At 40.8% G+C, this 17855-nt stretch overlaps 1 protein-coding gene across 2 annotated transcripts in view; it reads left to right on the top strand.

Annotated features, from left to right (window-relative positions):
* Positions 1 to 17855, top strand: part of UST (uronyl 2-sulfotransferase) — a 288030-nt gene that overhangs the window by 23899 nt on the left and 246276 nt on the right. The gene's annotated exons all lie outside the window — the stretch shown is intronic.

The following is a 17855-nucleotide window of genomic DNA, read 5'->3' as shown; positions in this document are numbered from 1 at the left end:
CTGGAGTGCCAGTATATAGAAGAACATCAGCTCCAGGCAACAATGTTTTCTGGAAGGAGAAGGTTTGCACCTTTAACCATCATGCTGCCCCTTTTCTTTAACCATGTTGATGGAAATCTCTCTAAAGCATATTACACATTCTTTTCTTCTCACATGGAACTGTTATTCATTGTTTTTTTTTTTTTTAATGACTCACAATCATTGCTAAGGCCTTGAGTATGGAAAGCAGCTGGGATTCAGCTGTGTTCCCTGGATCTGCAGGTGGGGCTGGCGGTCCTCACCACATCTACCCTTGGTCTGCTTAGCTTTGTGAACTCTTGTAGTTTTGCTGTCTCCTGCCTTGTCATGTGGTGCTTTGCCCTGCTCTCAGGTGGCTGCGAGTAGCAGCTCTTTTCCCACCGTTAACTTGCTGCTTCTAATAGGCAGCGAATTTAGACAACACATAACAGAATCCAGTGGAGTTGTTTGTAAAACAAGGGGGGCTAGCTTCAGTAGAGCTCTAAATGCACGCTTGATGTTTTCTTCCCTGCAAACAGGAACCGTGTCTGTTTAGTTGTCACTTTATCTGCACACAGTGCCCGGCTCACTTACCAGCTTAGTAGCGACTGTATTTAATGAATAAATGATGAGCATTCATGAACCTTAATCTCCTCGGCTTTAGACCATTAGCTCATCAAAAGCCTTTTTTATTTGTTTAACTCCTGTTTTCAGCTGTGTTTTAGATGCAGGAGCCTGATGGATAACTCTAATTAAATAAATGATTTGATTGAATTACGCGATTTTGATAGGTTTTTCTCAGATAATACCAAATCAAACATAAAGCCAAACAAACATTAAAGGTTCTTTTTTCTAAAACAGGGCATGACTGTTTTAAATTGACTTCCTTATGTTTACATATCAATAAAATCAGAATCTCAAAAATAAAACTAATACAATAATAATAATAATTTAAAAATTCATCTTTAATTTTCCATGGAGAAAGAGGGCAGGAGATGGCTTTCTGGGGTGTAGGGCTGGTCTCTTTTCCTGTAAGGAGTATAGAGTCCCAGTTCCCAAATTTTTTTCTTTTTCAGGTCACTCATGCAATGTTGTTAACTTCTTTATTTTCTCTCTTAAAAAATAATTTCAGAAGCAAGGTAGGGAGATTTTGGCCTATTTGAGATACTTTCTGTCTTATTTACTTATATCAAGTGATTTGACTAAATGGTTTAAAGTCCTGAGTATCCCAGGCCCTGGCTGGATATCCTGTACTTTGGTGAGAAACAGAAAGAAGTATCCCTTTGGGGATAACTAGTTATACAAGGGTGCCCATCCTCGGGGAGGAGGCAGGCACCATGGCTTGGTAAATAGAGCATGGCCTCCCTTTCAGCCCTGCCTGCCCCCGCCCCCCAGACCACCTCGTGCAGAGCACACTGGTGTGCACGGTGGTCACGTAAGGCTCCCGATGTCACGGGGGGCACTTGGCAGGAGGATCATCCTAGGGTCACAGGTCTGAGTCCTCCACTTTCAGGGTCCATCCAGGATACCTGTGGTCTGCAGGCATGTAAGACATCATCACTGACATTGTGTTGACTCAGGGACCGAAACCCAGGGCCTTGGGGCAACTTACGAGGATTATAAAGCCAATACACGGTGGGGTGTGGTCTGGAGCCAGAGCTCTGGCCTTTTCTGGCATCGCCCAAATCTTGTCCTGTCCATCCTGTCCAGAATGCGCTGGCCACAGCTTATCCTCCCCTCTCTTCTCTCTGTCCTCCATCCCATGGTGGGCACAGAAACCCAGCCCCTCTGCCCTGTGCTGTAAGGCCCTGCCCCAGCCCCCCTGGGCCCACGATGTGCTGTCCTTACCAGCTGTAGTGCCCATGTGGGACTTCTCTCTTTTTCTGCTGAGTGACTAAGCTTTTACTTTACCAAGTCGTCTCTTTGTGGAACTTTTTTTTTTTTTTTCAGCCAGAAAGTACTACCAAAACCTCCTGGAAAATTCCTCATTATTTCTGAAACATCACTGGACTTCCGTTGACTCAGCATTTTTGTTCTAATTTTCAAGTGTGGATTTCAGACACCATTTCATTGAGGGAATGAAGCAGACATGAGGGGAAGTATTATGTAATATTAAATTATCATCACAACTCTCTCAGACAGTACTTTTAGACTTTTTGGGTGTTTTCAAGGAAATCTCCTAAACATTAGTTTCTCCTAGAGGTTCCTCACTGGATGTTTTCAAGGAAATCTCCAACTCTATAGAAGAGATGTGATGGAAGGACAGGAGAATTTAGTTAACTGACTCCAGTGAGAATGCTGGCATCTGGAGGAAAGAGCATGGGTTGAGGGGTTCTTGTTCTGGCCTGCCTCTGTTTCTTCCATAATCACAGGGAAATAAATTCCACTCAGCCCATTCTGTGAGCTGATGCAGTACATGTGAAAGCACTTGAAAAATTCAGAAGCTTTAGAAATGTAGGTATCATCCTTACTGGAAATATAAATATGACTTTGAGATAAAAGAGGACCTTTGGTCTAAATAAGTTTAGGAAATAGTGAGTTATTCTCTTCTTGGAGATTCACAGCATATTTTAACATATTAAAGGTTCCCCCAAGTCCTACAGGTAAGAGGTCCTATTTAATTCTATTTAACTTTAGTCTTTTTCCTCCTATAAAGGATGGAAAACTTTTCCTCTGTCCTTTTATATTATGTCACTGGGGCCTGTGAATTAAATTGGCAACAGACAGATTAACAGGAGAAAGGCATACAAATTTAAAATTTTTTACATGTGCAGGGGCTTCATAGAAGAGAAGTAAAACCCCAAAGAGGTGGTTAGACTTGGGGACTTATATGCCATTTTAACAAAGGGTGATAAATTGAAGAGAAGTGACTAGACAAAGGAAATAGGGATTTGGGCTTCCAGGTGAGTAAATTGTGGGAAGGAGACTAGAAAATGTAGGATGATAATAGTTGTTTAGTAAGGTTTGTTATGCAGACCCAGTTGTCTCTGGTAAAAAAAGTCATTTTCAGAAACATTTTCCTCTTCCAGGTACAGGAGAGGGGGACATCTTTACAAGTAAAACTTTGCGTCACCTTTACAAAGGAAAATTTGTGCCCTTCTTTTAGGCAGAGAGCTGGAGGACAGAGAGCTCCTCTTATGTCTGCTGTCTCTCAATTGCCTTCAGCTAAAAAAATAATCCTAATGCAAAGTGGCATATTTGGAGGGTGGTATATTCTGATCCCCTTCACTCCCATGTTGTTAGTTGCCTCTTTCAACTGCTGTGAGTGGATTCTTGGAGGGCACATGAACTTAGTGAAAATAATTTATGCTATTTATTTTGGCAACTTCCTTACTGATTCTCAGTTTTATTCCACCTGAGAAGTCTCCAGGCACTGAGTTATGGATCAGTGAGGTATTATTATGTTTTATGATATACTGTACATATACAAATACATGTACAGATACAGACACATGTCTCTAACTAGGTAGGAGTGTTTTGCCAGATTCAGTTAAGTCATATTCTCCTTGTTGCCAGAGCTCAAGTTTCAGTCAACCTTGCAGAGAGTATTTTTCTCCTGGAATCTGGCTTACGTATACCTTTTCCCTAAAGGAGTAGAACTATCATTATTTTTTAAGAATTCTTTCTTCTTTGGGGAAATTATGGACGTATTTTCTTCACACAGCTACCAAATGGTTTTGATATTTTATTTTATTTCATTTCATTTCATTTCATTTTTTTGGCTGCACCCCACGGCTTGTGGGATCTTAGTTCCTGGACCAGGGGTTGAACCTCGGCCCTCGGCAGTGAGTACACGGAGTCCTAACCACTGGACCTCCAGGGAATTCTAGAAATGGTCTTGCTATTTTAGCGCTGACATTTATATGTAAAATTAGAGCTGCTTAGAGTTTTAGAGCTGGAAGAGGCCTTCGAGACTGTCTTGTCCAATGACTCTCAACCCCCAAGCATGTTTTTAGCGTGACAAAGAACATACACTTGGGAGTGAAAGCCTGGGGAACTTTGAAAAAGCACACATTTCCTTCTAATCTTCCAGTTTCTCCTCCTCCGTCATTGCAACTGTGAGGTCGCTCTGCCCAACAGGAACCTGTCACACGCCTAGGGGGCTGGGGACAGAAGCGTTGCATTACAGATCCATTTCATCCCCACATTTACAGATGAAGATGGCGAGGCTGCCAGGTTCAATAACTTGTTCAAAGTCACACAACTTGGCCTAGAGCCTGGCTGCTGCTGATCAACCCACTGCTTTTTTTCCCTACGAGTTTTTGCCAAATGTCAGCGAATTTTGAACTACTTCTATAATTCATGCCATATCATGTACCCCCCCATCTACCATCAAAGACTGACTTTTATATGTAAATAATTTGTAAGAGAAACTTTATATCAGTATTCTGTCTGGAAATATAAAAACCAGTTCCACTTGCTATGAAAAAAAGGTAACATTAAAAATAATGCAAAAAAAAAAAATGCAATGAAAAGATATGTTAAATTTTAACTCAATAAGTTACCTGTTCAACGTTCTGAGCCTGAACCTTTCGCTCTGCTACAAAGATTACTCAGTTATAGAGATGTTAATATATATTTGCCCCAAACTGTGCCTTTCTTATGCAATCAGAAAAATTGAAAGAGAATTTTGAAGGCGATAACATTCTCCATATTTAAGTCTAAGTAATGTTTGCCCACCCACACATCATCTAAAATCCTCTCAGATTCCCCCAATGAGTGATCTGTGTGCCATATATTGGGTGCTGGCTCCCAAAATGGAGGACCATGTCTAGCAAATCATAGCTTAGTTTGTATCTAGACTAGTTATAAGATCATAGACTTAGTTGCAATCAGAATATGCCATTGGAAAGAAGAGCAAGTGAGAGGTTGAATAGATATTGGCTGTTTATGTTGTGTGTATATCCACTGAACCACTGGAAAAACTCAAAACACAGTGCTTGCTACATAGTAGAAGCCCAATAAATATATGTTGATGAATGAATGAATGGAAAGTGATAGTGCTATATCAAGTCAGGTAGAATCAACAGACTGTGGTACTAGCAAGTTGCTGTGTTTTATCCAAAATCACCTTAAAATTCTTGGCAGTGGGCATGAAGTAAGGAAGACCCAGTATCAGCAGAGCATGGCCATGGACTATTTAACGAATTTTGTGAAGTGCACATATGCATACAGGCATTAAGAAGACTTCGCCCTTTATCTTTTATAGTCTGTGTCACACTTTCCTGTATGTTATCTCAGAGAGGCAGTGCATCTTGAGAAGATCAGTGAAGACCCAGATTTGAATCTTGATTTTACTACCCAGTAGCTAGGTGATTTGAGGAGAACTGCATAATCTTTTTATGGGACTCCTTGAATCTAAAAGTGACGTTATTATAATGCCCACCTCAAAGGTTGTTGTGAGGATTTAGTAAGGCAATACATATGAAAATACCTTTTTGAAGACTAAAACTACTATACTCATTTGTCTTTATTGACAAACCATTACATTACATACCATTAAAACGACCAGGAAACCTCAATTTATTCAGAAAGATCGGAGAACATGGAGTTCTGATTATTTGAATATTCTGGATAATAGAGGTATTGTAAATGTCTTTCTAGTTAAAAGAATTACAATAAAATATCCTTAATATCAAAGCTATATTGAACACAATTAATCCCTTGGATGAGAATTCCAGATATTGCTGTATATTTCATGACCAGCACATGAACACTGGAATGGGATGTAGAAAAATACAGGAAGATAACTGACTGAGATAGGTTTGGGCATCCAGTTAGAGTCATTTATCTTCCTATAGTTTACTCTAAAAAAAGTAGATCATAAAACACATGTTTACTTATTCTCGATCCCTGAGTATAAGAAAGTATATGAGTTGAGGAACTGACATGGGATGTCGGAAAGTAGAATTATAGAATTCTCTTTTTATGGGTATTTTGGGGGAGTAGAATTTAACAAGAATTAGTTTATTTTGCCCTGTTAAGACAAAAAAATTAAGCCAGTTTTTTTCCATAATATAATACCTCTAGAACCCAAGCTTAAGACTTTTTTGCTTAGTATAAATTCTTACATCACAAATCTTGGTAATTCAAGTAGTGACAGTGCTATTAAAAAAATTATAATCAAAGCCACTAACATTACGTGGTAAATCTTTTTAAGTAGTTTCTTCCTGTTGGGTCATATTTTAATAGTTTAACCTTCTTGAATTTTAGTTAAGTTTTAATAATAGATTTTTAAACTAAAATATACATATATATATGTATACTTGTATTTAGTTTTATTAATTAATCCAGATAAGCCTCAATGGGTATTTAAATAATAGAGATATAAGTCACTTTGAGGAAGAGTTATTATATGAAAAGATCACTAAAATACATTAGTAATTTCTTTTTAAAATGCTGTTGTCATGCTATTATTCATTTTATAAAGTTCTGCTCATGTCCATAAAATTGGACCATTCCCAAGGATCCACTCATCATCCTCTTATAATAAATATCTGACACATCTAATCTAGATGACTATGATAAAAAATATGATCCAAGATGCTTTAATATGTCTTATGAGCTCTTTAAAAAATGATAAAATTCTTGAATGATGCCAGGCATTAGAATAAAACTGTCAAGAGAAACTCAACTACTTTTGGCCCTGACAGACTTTGCTTAACTTTAGGACCAACTCTTACTCCTTTATTAAAAATGTTCTGTAACTATCTCATCAACATGATGTCTGTTAGCAGATTATTTTCACTTAAGGGCTAAGCTGTGACATTTGAAGGGAACAGTTGTGAATGCCAGTTCAGTTCAGGAAAATGCTGTGGTTAAGGGCTGGCCCATTTTCACATGGAGTGATATTATTCAGGTCTTGTTTTGTGGTACTTATATTGTAAATAATATTTTCAAAGTCCATGTAACTATCTGAGCCCTCCAGCAAATGGTACCAGCCTACTTGTTGTCTTAGATCCAGATGTCTAATGTTTAAATATGGGAGGAAATATCTCTGGTTTGTTGAAAGTTTTAATTAGGGTTCACTTTGCTGCTAACACAGCAGAGTTTAAGCTACTAGATTCTTAGTGCAGTACTGTTTCCACATTTCTTTTTCTTTCTAGGATGCTCAATTATTTCTTCACCTGAACTTTAACAATCATTTGACCTGAATGATCTAGAAACTTGCTCCTCAACATGCAGTCTGTGAATCAGCAGGGTGAGATCACCTATGAACTTATTAGCAATGAAGACTCTCAGGGCCAAGCCAAACCCATGGAATTAGAATCTGAATTTAATATCAATAGAATGCACTATTTGAGCATACTTTAATTTTTTTGATAGCCCAATATTAACTTTATTATAATGCATGGTTTCACGGTTCCCCCTGCTTCTAATGCTAATGATAATGTGTAGAAAAATATTTTTTTTGGCTCGGTTTGAATATGCATTTTTTTCCCCTTTAGAGTTAGCAGCTTGAAAATTTTAACAAATAATATCCAGGGTGACTATCAATGAAGTGTTGTTGAAACCAACAGCTGTGTTTGTGTGTTTTTCCAAAAATAATGCCTCCTAGGAGTACAAACACTATGTTCGTACTATCTTGTTGTTCCTTTATCAGCATCACCACCCAAAATAGCTAATCAGTATCTGAATAATAAAGAGATTGTATGTTTTCTTTATTGACGGGAGGCACTTAGCATAAGAGACTGGTAAGTGGAAATTTTCAGTTGCTTTGGAGTTTGGGCCGAGGCCTCGCAGCAAAGTTGAGTGATATGTGCACACATGTTAGAAAGAATGTCGACATATCTGTGCAGGACTTCAGAAGCCTGATGCCTCCCCTCTTGGACAGTACTTTTGAGTACCAAGGATCTAGACCTTTTACAGATCACACACACACACGCACACGCACACACACACACACGCACTGTTTTCCAAAAGTCTTTTCCAAAAAATTTTATAGACTTTTTGCTCATTGAATTAAAAGAAAATAATGTAACACTGAAAATATTTTGATAAGGAAAACTCATAAAATAAAGATCACACATGTCAGCTAAACACCAAACGTTTTTTTCTTAGTCATCACGATTTCAGGATATTTTTCAGTTTTCAGCTCCTGTTGTTTTTCTCTGGAAAAGCTGATTCTTTTAGCACTTTTCTTTCTCTGGAAACAGTAAATTCACATTGTTGTCATATTTATCCTTAAAGTGATTTCAGACTTTAGCTGCTTATGGTGATTTGTTCACTGTTCCTTTGGCTGCAGCCTATCTCGGTGGATTTAGCAGTTATTTTAGCTTTCACTTCATGCCGGTGCTAATCTCACTCCTTGCCCTTCTATACCTTTCCGCTAGAATGACAGCTCCTGGAGAGCAGAGACTCTGTTTTGTTCCCTACTATGTATCTCCATTGCCTAACCATGCCTAACATCCATCACTATCTTTTTGCTGACCACAAGGAGTGGTAGGGACCACAAGGGTCTGAAAAAGAGACCAGTGATTCAGATGGAGACAGGTCAGTGTGCCTATGGGTAGCTGGGATTCCTGCCTCTCTAATCTGATGCTGAGGTCCTTGCTCTTAGTCCCCTCCATGTACGTGTTCGTGCCTGGTGAATCTCACTCCCCGTCATTCGGATACTGTAGTGGCGCTGTGGTGTGCCGTCCAGCACTTCATTCCCTGAGTGTTGTTGGCTGCTGAGCGCTCACAGCTGGGCCCCTCCTTCAGCCTTGCTCTGTGCTGAAGGCACCCTTCCTCGCCCAAGGTTATGCCTCGTTCCTGGGGGCAGCCCACATCCAATGCCTAGCTGGTGTGAGGGTGCAAAGGCCTGATCCCCTTGCCTCGATTTGGGTCAGCTCTGAAGAGCCATCCCAGTTCCGGAGCTCCCCGTGGCACTGACTAGCTGCGGTCTCTGTTGCAGTTGCATTGCAGTTGACCTTCTGCTTTCTGCCCAATCCTGCTTCCTTCATGTCTTACAGGTCGTGCCTGAGAGCATGCAGATCTCTGCCTCAGAGTCTGAGTATCAGCTCAAACAGGTGCTTTACGTGAACCTCAGTGAACTCAATAACCGGGTTACACAGTCAGCTAACTGCTGAATCTAGACTGGAGCCTGGCTCAATTGAATGCTTTTCCAGTCCCAGTGTTCTGACTCACCCCGAGGCCGTGGTTCTCAACAGGGTGATTTGATTCCCCAGGAGACATTTGTCAGCGTCTGGAGACTTGGGGGTTGTTAACTGCATCTAGTGGGTGGAGACCAGGGGTGCTGCTAAACATCCCACAGTGCACAGGATGGCCTCCAGGACAAGGATTGTCCGGCCCCAAATACCTATAGTGCCAAGGCTGAGAAACCCCGCCCAACGCATGCACGAGACGGGGGAAGTGAAAATTAAAAAGTGCACTTCCATGGATTCAGTGTTTTTAAAAAATCTTCCATTTTAAAACTATTATGTGGATAAATGTATTTTTGTTACATAGGTTTTGCAAACTTTCCATTTACCAAAGGCCGGTGCATAAGTGTGTAGGGTTGTAGAAAAGCCACTCGAAGTCAGTATTTCCACTCCTTTGCTCCCTGGGGGGAAAACGGGGTCTACTCTGTAATCTTCAGGCTGGCAGCAGTTCTGATCATGAAGCCTGTGGAGAAGCATTTAAATACAACACTCCTGTTGTCCTGGGTCTTACGACTACTTGTCGTAGATTTTCTGTTTTTCTTGGGATGTAAATAGTAAATCCTTCCTCTTGCTTCTGTCTTAAGTAACAATAAAGGGGAAATGTGAACCCAGGAATTCCATATCAAGGTCCTGGAGTCTAGGTTTCCTGTTTTTTCTTGACAGTCTCATGTGTTAAATGGGCACTTGGATCTATTAGCACAAAGCTCAAGAAAAGATTGTTGAGCAAATGAAGAAGTCAGCACTAAAGATTCATATGACAGGATGTATGACGCTGTGTCTAAGCTTATAGGTTGACTTTAGAAAATTCAAATGGGAACGCCATTGGACTTCCCTGGTGGTGCAGTGGTAAAGACTCCGAGCTTGCAATTCAGGGGTCATGTGTGGGTCAGATCCCTGGTCGGGGAACTAAGATCCCACATGCAGTGCTGCCAAAAGCAAAACAAAACAAATGAGAACACCATTCTCAAATAGTTAATCTAACTAACTCTAGTGCTGGAAAGCAGCGTGCAAGAGGACATAATTTGCGCAGTGCTCCTAGGAAGTGGGTAAATGACGTCTGGAAAGAAGGGCAAGAGGCGGAAGGGTCAGCAGGTGGCTGGAAGGAGAAGATGCAGGCTCTCCCCAGCTCCATTCAAATTTTGTAAAATTTCAAGATATTGGGATTAATTGTGGATGATGACCTGGAGAATAATCTGTTTCCTGTCAGTGGGATTTAAAAAATATTTTCTCTGCTTCAGTAACTGCACCTTGGCACTATGCAGACCAAAATATATTCAAGTTGCATTGAGTTTCATAAACTGAAAAAAACCAAGAGGCTGTCACTTGTCCAGAGATGGTCCCGTGCTGGCGGTGAGGGCTTGCAGACTTTCCTGCTAATTCCAGGACCCGGGCTTCTGTGTCCAACAAGACCCAGAAGTCCCCTGGGCCTGAAGTGTGGAAACTACTCAGCCTCCCAGACAGTTCTGATTGAAGGATCAAGACAGATTTGGAAAATCCTCCAAAAGGGAACATGTGAGGCCGTCTGGACGTCAAGTGCCTCCCGTCTGTCCCTTTTCTGCTGTCATCTTATGACTCGATACTGTCCAAAACTGCCTGAGCTCACGATTCAGATTGAGACCCATTTAAGTCTCGTGTAGCTGGAGTTTTCAATTTTATGGCAAATTTTATGGTTTAACGTCTTTCTACATTTTCTGAGATCTATTTTTAAAATAGGTGAGGGAAAAAAATCTATTATTTGAAGCGGCATTGCTTTAACTACCTTTTGCTGCACTCTTCAAAAATTAATGTCATCTGAGTAGGAACTCTTAAACACAGCTGTTGGGAATGTAAATTTGCAAAACTCCTTCCTGGGGGTAGTTTTTCATACACCCTTTGATCCAGATATTCTTTAGGGAATTTATCTTAGGGAAATAATTATAGATGTAGTTAAAGATCTAGCTAACAGATATGTTTATTACAGTATTGACTGTAATAATGATTAATTATAAACAACCTAAATGTCTAGCGAAGCAAGTGTTTGTTCAATAACTTATTGTACGTTTATGGTATAGGTTGTGATCTGGCAATTGAAAAGATATAGTAGAAGACTATTTAATGACATGAAATGATTTATGACATTAAGTGAAGCAAGATTACGGTGGTAGGAAATGATCCCTATGTAGTTATCCTGAAAATGTAGCTAGTGGTTATCTTTGGATGATAGGATTATAGGCAGGTTATTTATTTTTTTCTCATCTGTGTTTTCTATATATTCTACATTGAATAGGAGTTACCTTTGTAATAAGTAAAAAAAATAAAAATTACTCAAAATGAAAGTTGTATGTGTGAAACATATATAGAAAAGTACACAGATTATAAATGTTCAGCTTATTTTCTCACAAAATAAATACACCCATATAGCCAGTACCCAGCTCAGCTAGAATGTACAGGGCCCTGGAAGCCCCCTTGCTCACCTTCCAGCCACGAATACCTGCCCCACTATCCTCTACCAGGGATAATCACTGTCCTGACTTCTAACTGCAGTGGTTCATTCCTGTTTTCGAACTTTATATAATTGAAATCATGCAATATATGTGCTGTTGGGTTCATGGCTTCTTCTGCCCCATATTGTGCCTGTGAGTCCTTCGTATTGTTGTGTGTACCTGCAGTTTGTTTAGGTTCATTGCTCTGTACTATTCCATTGTGTGAATATACCAGTTTTAATCCATCTCTTGTGCTGTTGAGGGCCATCTGGGTTGTTTCTGGTTTGGCTCTATTATGCTTAGTGCTGCTGTGAACACTCTTTCCGTTAACACATTTCTGTTGGAGAACACCTGGGAATGGAACTGTTAGTTCACATGGTATGTTTCTGCCAAACAGTTTTCCAAAGTACCTGTGGCAGCTCACACTTCCACTCTGTATTTTTTCCCTCTGTATTTTCTAATACCACAAAATTTCCCCAAGCTGTTTTGAACTCTCCTGGATTGTTTGATGCCATCTTACTGGAAATAATTTCTACTCTGTTGTGATTGCAACTATACTTTGAAAATCAAATAAATGTTCTAGAAAACTCTGAGTCATTGTCTACATTTTTTTAGAATCTTCTCTTTGCTCAGAACAGCTTTAAGTTTCTTATGCTTCTTGTGCTTGAAGAACAGGTGACAAAGTTTTTCTTTTAATAATTGTATTATTTGAATTGCAAGAGTACCACACTCTTCCATTCCCATTGGCAGAATTTTACTTACACGGAAGTTGATTTTTTGATTTAAAAAATTCTGGAGTCATATGGCTAGAGGTACAAAATCCTCTTATAAGTTATTGTCAGTCTTGGATTAGGAACCAAAGATTTGATGATCGTATAGATGATATTTTTTTAGCCAATGTTCCCCCACTTCTAAGCAGAAATATTTGATAAACTGCTGGGAGGCCAGCAAGATCCACCAGCAGAAGATTTAATTCATATAATGCTTGCTCTGGACCGACAGTCAAAACTTTATCCTGCTCTGGCCGGACTCGGACAGGACTGGCTGCTGGTGTTGTCCTAGAACATCTGATGAATTCACAAAAGCTTTGGGTGGAAGGGCTTTCATTTGAGGCCCATAAAAACCTGGAAAAATTAATAAAGTATGGAGGTCAAGGGCACTTATTCCATCTGTTTTTACCACGTTCTCTACACTGCCATGGGTGTCCTTCATCCTTTTAAAACTTCCTTCTGGGCTTGTCCCTGAGTGCTCAGGCCCACAGTTCTCTTTGCAGGCTGCTTGGTCTTTCCTACATCTTAAGGAAAGGCCATCAGTCATCTATGTAAATACTGACTCACACTGCTTTTAAGTATTACAGGGCACTGGTTGTTGAGGCAAAGCGTGATGAATCTGGAGTATTTTGACTTCTGTTTCTGGTCAATTTGCAATGAATCATTTCTCTAATTTTTTGCAATGTGATTTGTAATACTTTTTTTATAATGAAAAAATAAATCTCAAACCTTTACAAAGGTGTCGTAAGAAATATTTGGGAGTGTCAGGGCTGGGGTAGAGGTGTGAGCTGAGTGGGGAGCGCTGATGACAAGGGGGTGTCACTGGCTCGTGTGTAAAGGCATAGTGGGAGGAAGAGGCTGAGTTATCCCGTCTTGGGCCTTCCCCAAGTTCTTGGACGAGGCAGTGAGACTTCCTTGCTGGTTAACTTTAAAGGTTGCCTTGCTCAGAAGAGCGTGCGTGTCATGGATGTGCTTCTGATTGTGAGACAAAGTGCCTCCTTGTCGGACTTCTTGGTCTTAGTGTGAACATGTTTTCTTAAAGACTAGGTTTCGGGCAGGGCTCAAAACTCTTTACTAGGGTTTAAGAAGTTTTTTTTCTCTACCGTATATGAAAAAATTCCTCTCAACACCTGCTATATTTTACCTAGGGATTAAAAAAAATTATACCCTTAAGTGGAATAACTTCTTCAGTTGGGGTTGTGGAATGGGTGGGAGGGACCTCGGCAGGTCTGTAGTCTGGGGTTAGTTTTGCTCTAAAATATTCCGTCTTTGCTCAGATTATATATTCAATATTTTTGCATTCTAATGGAGCTATAAACCATGCTGTGGACTTGATTTGTATAACTGTTATGTCAGGTGTGATAAATTTTATGTAATAATACTGATTCACTCACTCTGCCCATTCATTGTGGGCCAGTTAAAGTGATATACAACCATTCATTTTGTTTTACTTTCAGAGGTAGTTTATTATAAGCAAAACAAAAGGTTGGCTCTTAACTACACCTGCATATACTATCACCAGGAAAATATTTATAGTTCAGCTAATCTTGTTTAGGCCTAAAGTAACTGGTTTAATCAGTCAGCAAACAAGGTAGGGCAGCATGGGGGATGACCTCACTAACAATTCCTGCAGAGAAGCGAGGGCAGAGTGCCCCCCTTGTAACTTTCACAGACCAAGAAATGGAAAGGTGATTTTGAATTCTTATCCAGGATGAGGATTGAGATAAGAATCCACATGGGACTTTGCTGTTGTCTTCAGCACATGCATCCACATACCTAGAAGGGAGGTAGGGTTTCGATTTAAAAATACACATTTTTTTTTTTCCTTGCTTCCAAAATTTTATTGCTTTGGTTTCCATGCCACTTTTATTTATCCTTATAGTTTGAACTTTTATTTTTTTTGTTGTTGTTGAAGTATAGTTGATTTACAATATTATATTAGTTTCAGGAGTACAGCATAGTGATTCAATATTTTTATAGATTGTACTCCATTTAAAGTTATTATAAAATATTGGCTATATATCCTTGTAGCTCATTTATTTTATGGTCATTTGTATCTCTTAATCCCCTACCCCTATCTTGCCCTTCCCCCACCTCCCCACTTGTAACCACTGGTTTGTTCTCTATATCTTTGAGTCTGTTTCTGTTTTGTTGTATTAATTCATTTTTTTAGACACGTACACTTCTTGATCATTGTCTATAAGCTGAAGTTTTGTAAATCAAAATAGTTTAAGAGCGGAAAGGGAGAGAAAGTGAAGCATACTGAGCTTAAAGAATGTGCTCCTAGGCCTCAGAAGTGACACCCAGGGACACTTGCCTCTAAAGTACAGGCTATTTTAACCACATGGTATCTCCTTAAAAGCCAATGTTCTGTGATAATTTAAAACAGTTTAAAAAGCGCTATCTTACATATTGTTTTGTTAATTTTAGTTCTCACAGATTAATCCAAAAGTTAATACATTGGAAAAACAAAGAAGCATGTTAAGAAACATTCCTAATATTTTATTCGTTTATTCAACAAACTTTTATTGAACACCTAGTATATGCTGGGTCTTTTGGCATGCATTGGGAATACAAAATCTAGAAAGAGTCCAGCCCTGCCCTGAAGGGAAGACAGGGGGATAAATGAGTGCGCAGAGTACCGGGTGATAAAGTATATGATGGAAATTGTACTCATAGGATGTTGTGCGAGCACAGAGGGGCAGTGGGATTTTGTGGAAGGAGTAAGCAGGGAGGGCTTCCCAGAGGAGTTGATACTTGCATTGAGTCTTGAAGGATGAGGAGGAGTTGCTCATATGAAGGAGGGAAGAAAGACAGTCAGACAGAAGGAACATGCGTGTGTAGGCCAATGTGATGATCCTTGAGGATTGCTCATCATTCAGTATGTCCAGAGCCTAGTGCCTAGGGAGATGTGTGTTGGGGAGGGTAGGAATGGTGGCAAGGGATGCGGCTGGGTAGGTAAGCAGTGGGCAGTACATAATGGAGCACATCAGTGTACTCCATTGGGCAGTTAGGAGTTTGGCCATCATCCTGAAAGATGGCAAATCATATTAAGTAGGTGGGCAACAAGGTCAGATTTGAGTTTTGGAGGGTTCACCATGAGGCCAAGGTAGGGAATGGTGTGAAAGAGGCTGACCTGGAGACTGGGAGCAGACATAAGAGTGATCCAGATGAGAAAAGGAAACAGCCTGAACCGAGGCAGGCACGCTGGTGAAGAACAGAATGGGATATTAGAGAAGGAGAATCTGTGGGCTTGGTAGATTGACTGTGGACTGGCGGTACGTCTGCGCTACACAACTTAGCTTTGAGCTTGCCTCAGAGCCAAGGTGAGAGAGCAGCGGCTATTTTTAGAATGAATAGGTTTTGTTTGTTTGTTTTCCAGCTTGCTAAGATAGGGAATACTTGAAGAGGAGCATGGGGAATGGGAGGGAGGCTGATAGGTTGTATTTGGGGAACGTTGAATTTGAGGTGTAAACAGTTCATCTCAGAGGAAATGACCCATAGATGGTTGGGTCAGGTTAGGGGCTCAGGAATCTGCTCGGGCTGGGAGGTATGGACTGGGGAGACATCAGCATATTACTGCTGAATAAATTGGAGGATGTAGATGAAGTAGCCTTGGAAGTGGGTATGCTAAGAAGATCTAGGACCAAGCGTGGATCCTTGGAGACCACCCACATTTAATTGATGAGCAGGGCAAGAGGAGTCTCAAAAGGGCATAGGTGCAGGAGGCCAACCAGGAGTGATGTGATGGAAGCCGGGAAGGGGTGAGTTTCTAGAAGGGGTGCTCACCAGGGTCAGACACTGCAGGGGTGCTCAGCACTGTGCTTGGTGCAGAGTAAATGCTCATAAGCATTTGTTACTGTTGACTTAGGAACACAGAAGAGAGGGAAATGACTGAGGCTTGGCATGGTCAGGAAAAGCAATGAAGGAGGAGGCAGGATTTAAACAGAGACTTTAATGGAGCTTCCCTGGTGGCGCAGTGCTTAAGAATCCACCTGCCAATGCAGGGGACACGGGTTCGAGCCCTGGTCCCGGAAGATCCCACATGCCGCGGAGCAACTAAGCCCGTGTGCCACAACTACTGAACCTGCACTCCAGAGTCCGCGAGCACAACTACTGAGCGCGCGTGCCACAACTACTGAAGCCCGTGCGCCTAGAGCCTGTGCTCTGCAACAAGAGAAGCCACCGCAATGAGAAGCCCGCACACCGCAACGAAGAGTAGCCCCTGCTCACCGCAACTAGAGAGAGCCCGCGCGCAGCAGTGAAGACCCAACACAGCCAAAAAATAATAAATAAATAAATAAATTTATTTTAAAAATAATAATAAATAAATAAAGACTTTAAAATTATATATAGAAGTTAGATAATGGAGGGAAGGTAGGCAGACATCCCAGGTCAAGTTAGTGACTTAGCAGTCATGGCAGTGACAAAGTGACAGTGGTTTAGGAGGAGACGTCTCCACTTGGAGTGCAGGACACGTCTTTGGGACCCATAGGAAATGAGGGCCAGCTGTGCCCTCAGGGCCACTGCAGCCTGATCTCTTATGGGCAGCCTTCTTTAATCTCCATGAAGCCTTGTCTCTGCGCAAACTGGGAGCCGTCACTCCTTCCTGATTGATCGTCCATAACACTTAATCCATATGCCACCGTGACGTGTAGCACTTTCTGTCTTGTAGCTAGTTGTTCACAAGTTAGATCTCCCTAGAGTGACCCTAAGCTCCCAATAGCCAGGGCAGTAGTTTGTTCTTCTCTGTATCTGCCAATCACATGACACAGTTTTGTCGCAAAGTGGTCAGTTAATAGATGCCAGTTGAGAGAATTGATGAGGTGGGAGGAGCTGGCGGGACACCACACTGAGAGGTGAAACTCCGCTCTCGCAGTTTCCTTCTGGTTCAGGGAAATCAACTGCATCCTCCCTACTTAAACCATCCAAGAAAAGACTTGTTCCTTTTTGCCTCTTTTATATGCACTTTGTCTCTTTCATTCCTCTTCTCTCTTTCCCTTTCTCCATTTCTCTCTTCTTTCCTCCCTTTCCCTTTGTTTTCTCCCTATCCCCTTACCCCCTCCTTCCCTCCTTCCTTCCTCCCTCTTTGTTTGTTCCCAGTTTCTTATCTCTTTCCTCTTATCCCAATTGCTATTTGTATGCTCATCATCTGAATGTACCCAGAAACTCATATGTGTGTACTCAATCTTTATTTTGCCCATATGCAAAATACAGGTGGCAGCCTTTTGATTGGTGGGATCCTTTTCATTGGTGGTTAGTGAAATACTTTATGAAATATTTATATAGAAGCCTCAGTTAGGCCTACTATGTGAAGTAGAATTAGGAGGAGGTAGCAGGGCAACTGTCTCTCATACACACACACACATACGTTTTAATAAATATAAATGCTCTCAAACCTGTCAGATGTCGATGTAAAAAATATTTCATTAAAACTGAAAACCCAAAGAGGAATACCAGAACTTTCTGAACGCAGAAGAGGA

This window comes from Eschrichtius robustus, chromosome 9 (assembly GCF_028021215.1).
Source record: "Eschrichtius robustus isolate mEscRob2 chromosome 9, mEscRob2.pri, whole genome shotgun sequence".
Taxonomy (NCBI): Eukaryota; Metazoa; Chordata; class Mammalia; order Artiodactyla; family Eschrichtiidae; genus Eschrichtius; species Eschrichtius robustus.
This window is presented reverse-complemented; position numbering and strand designations above follow the sequence as displayed.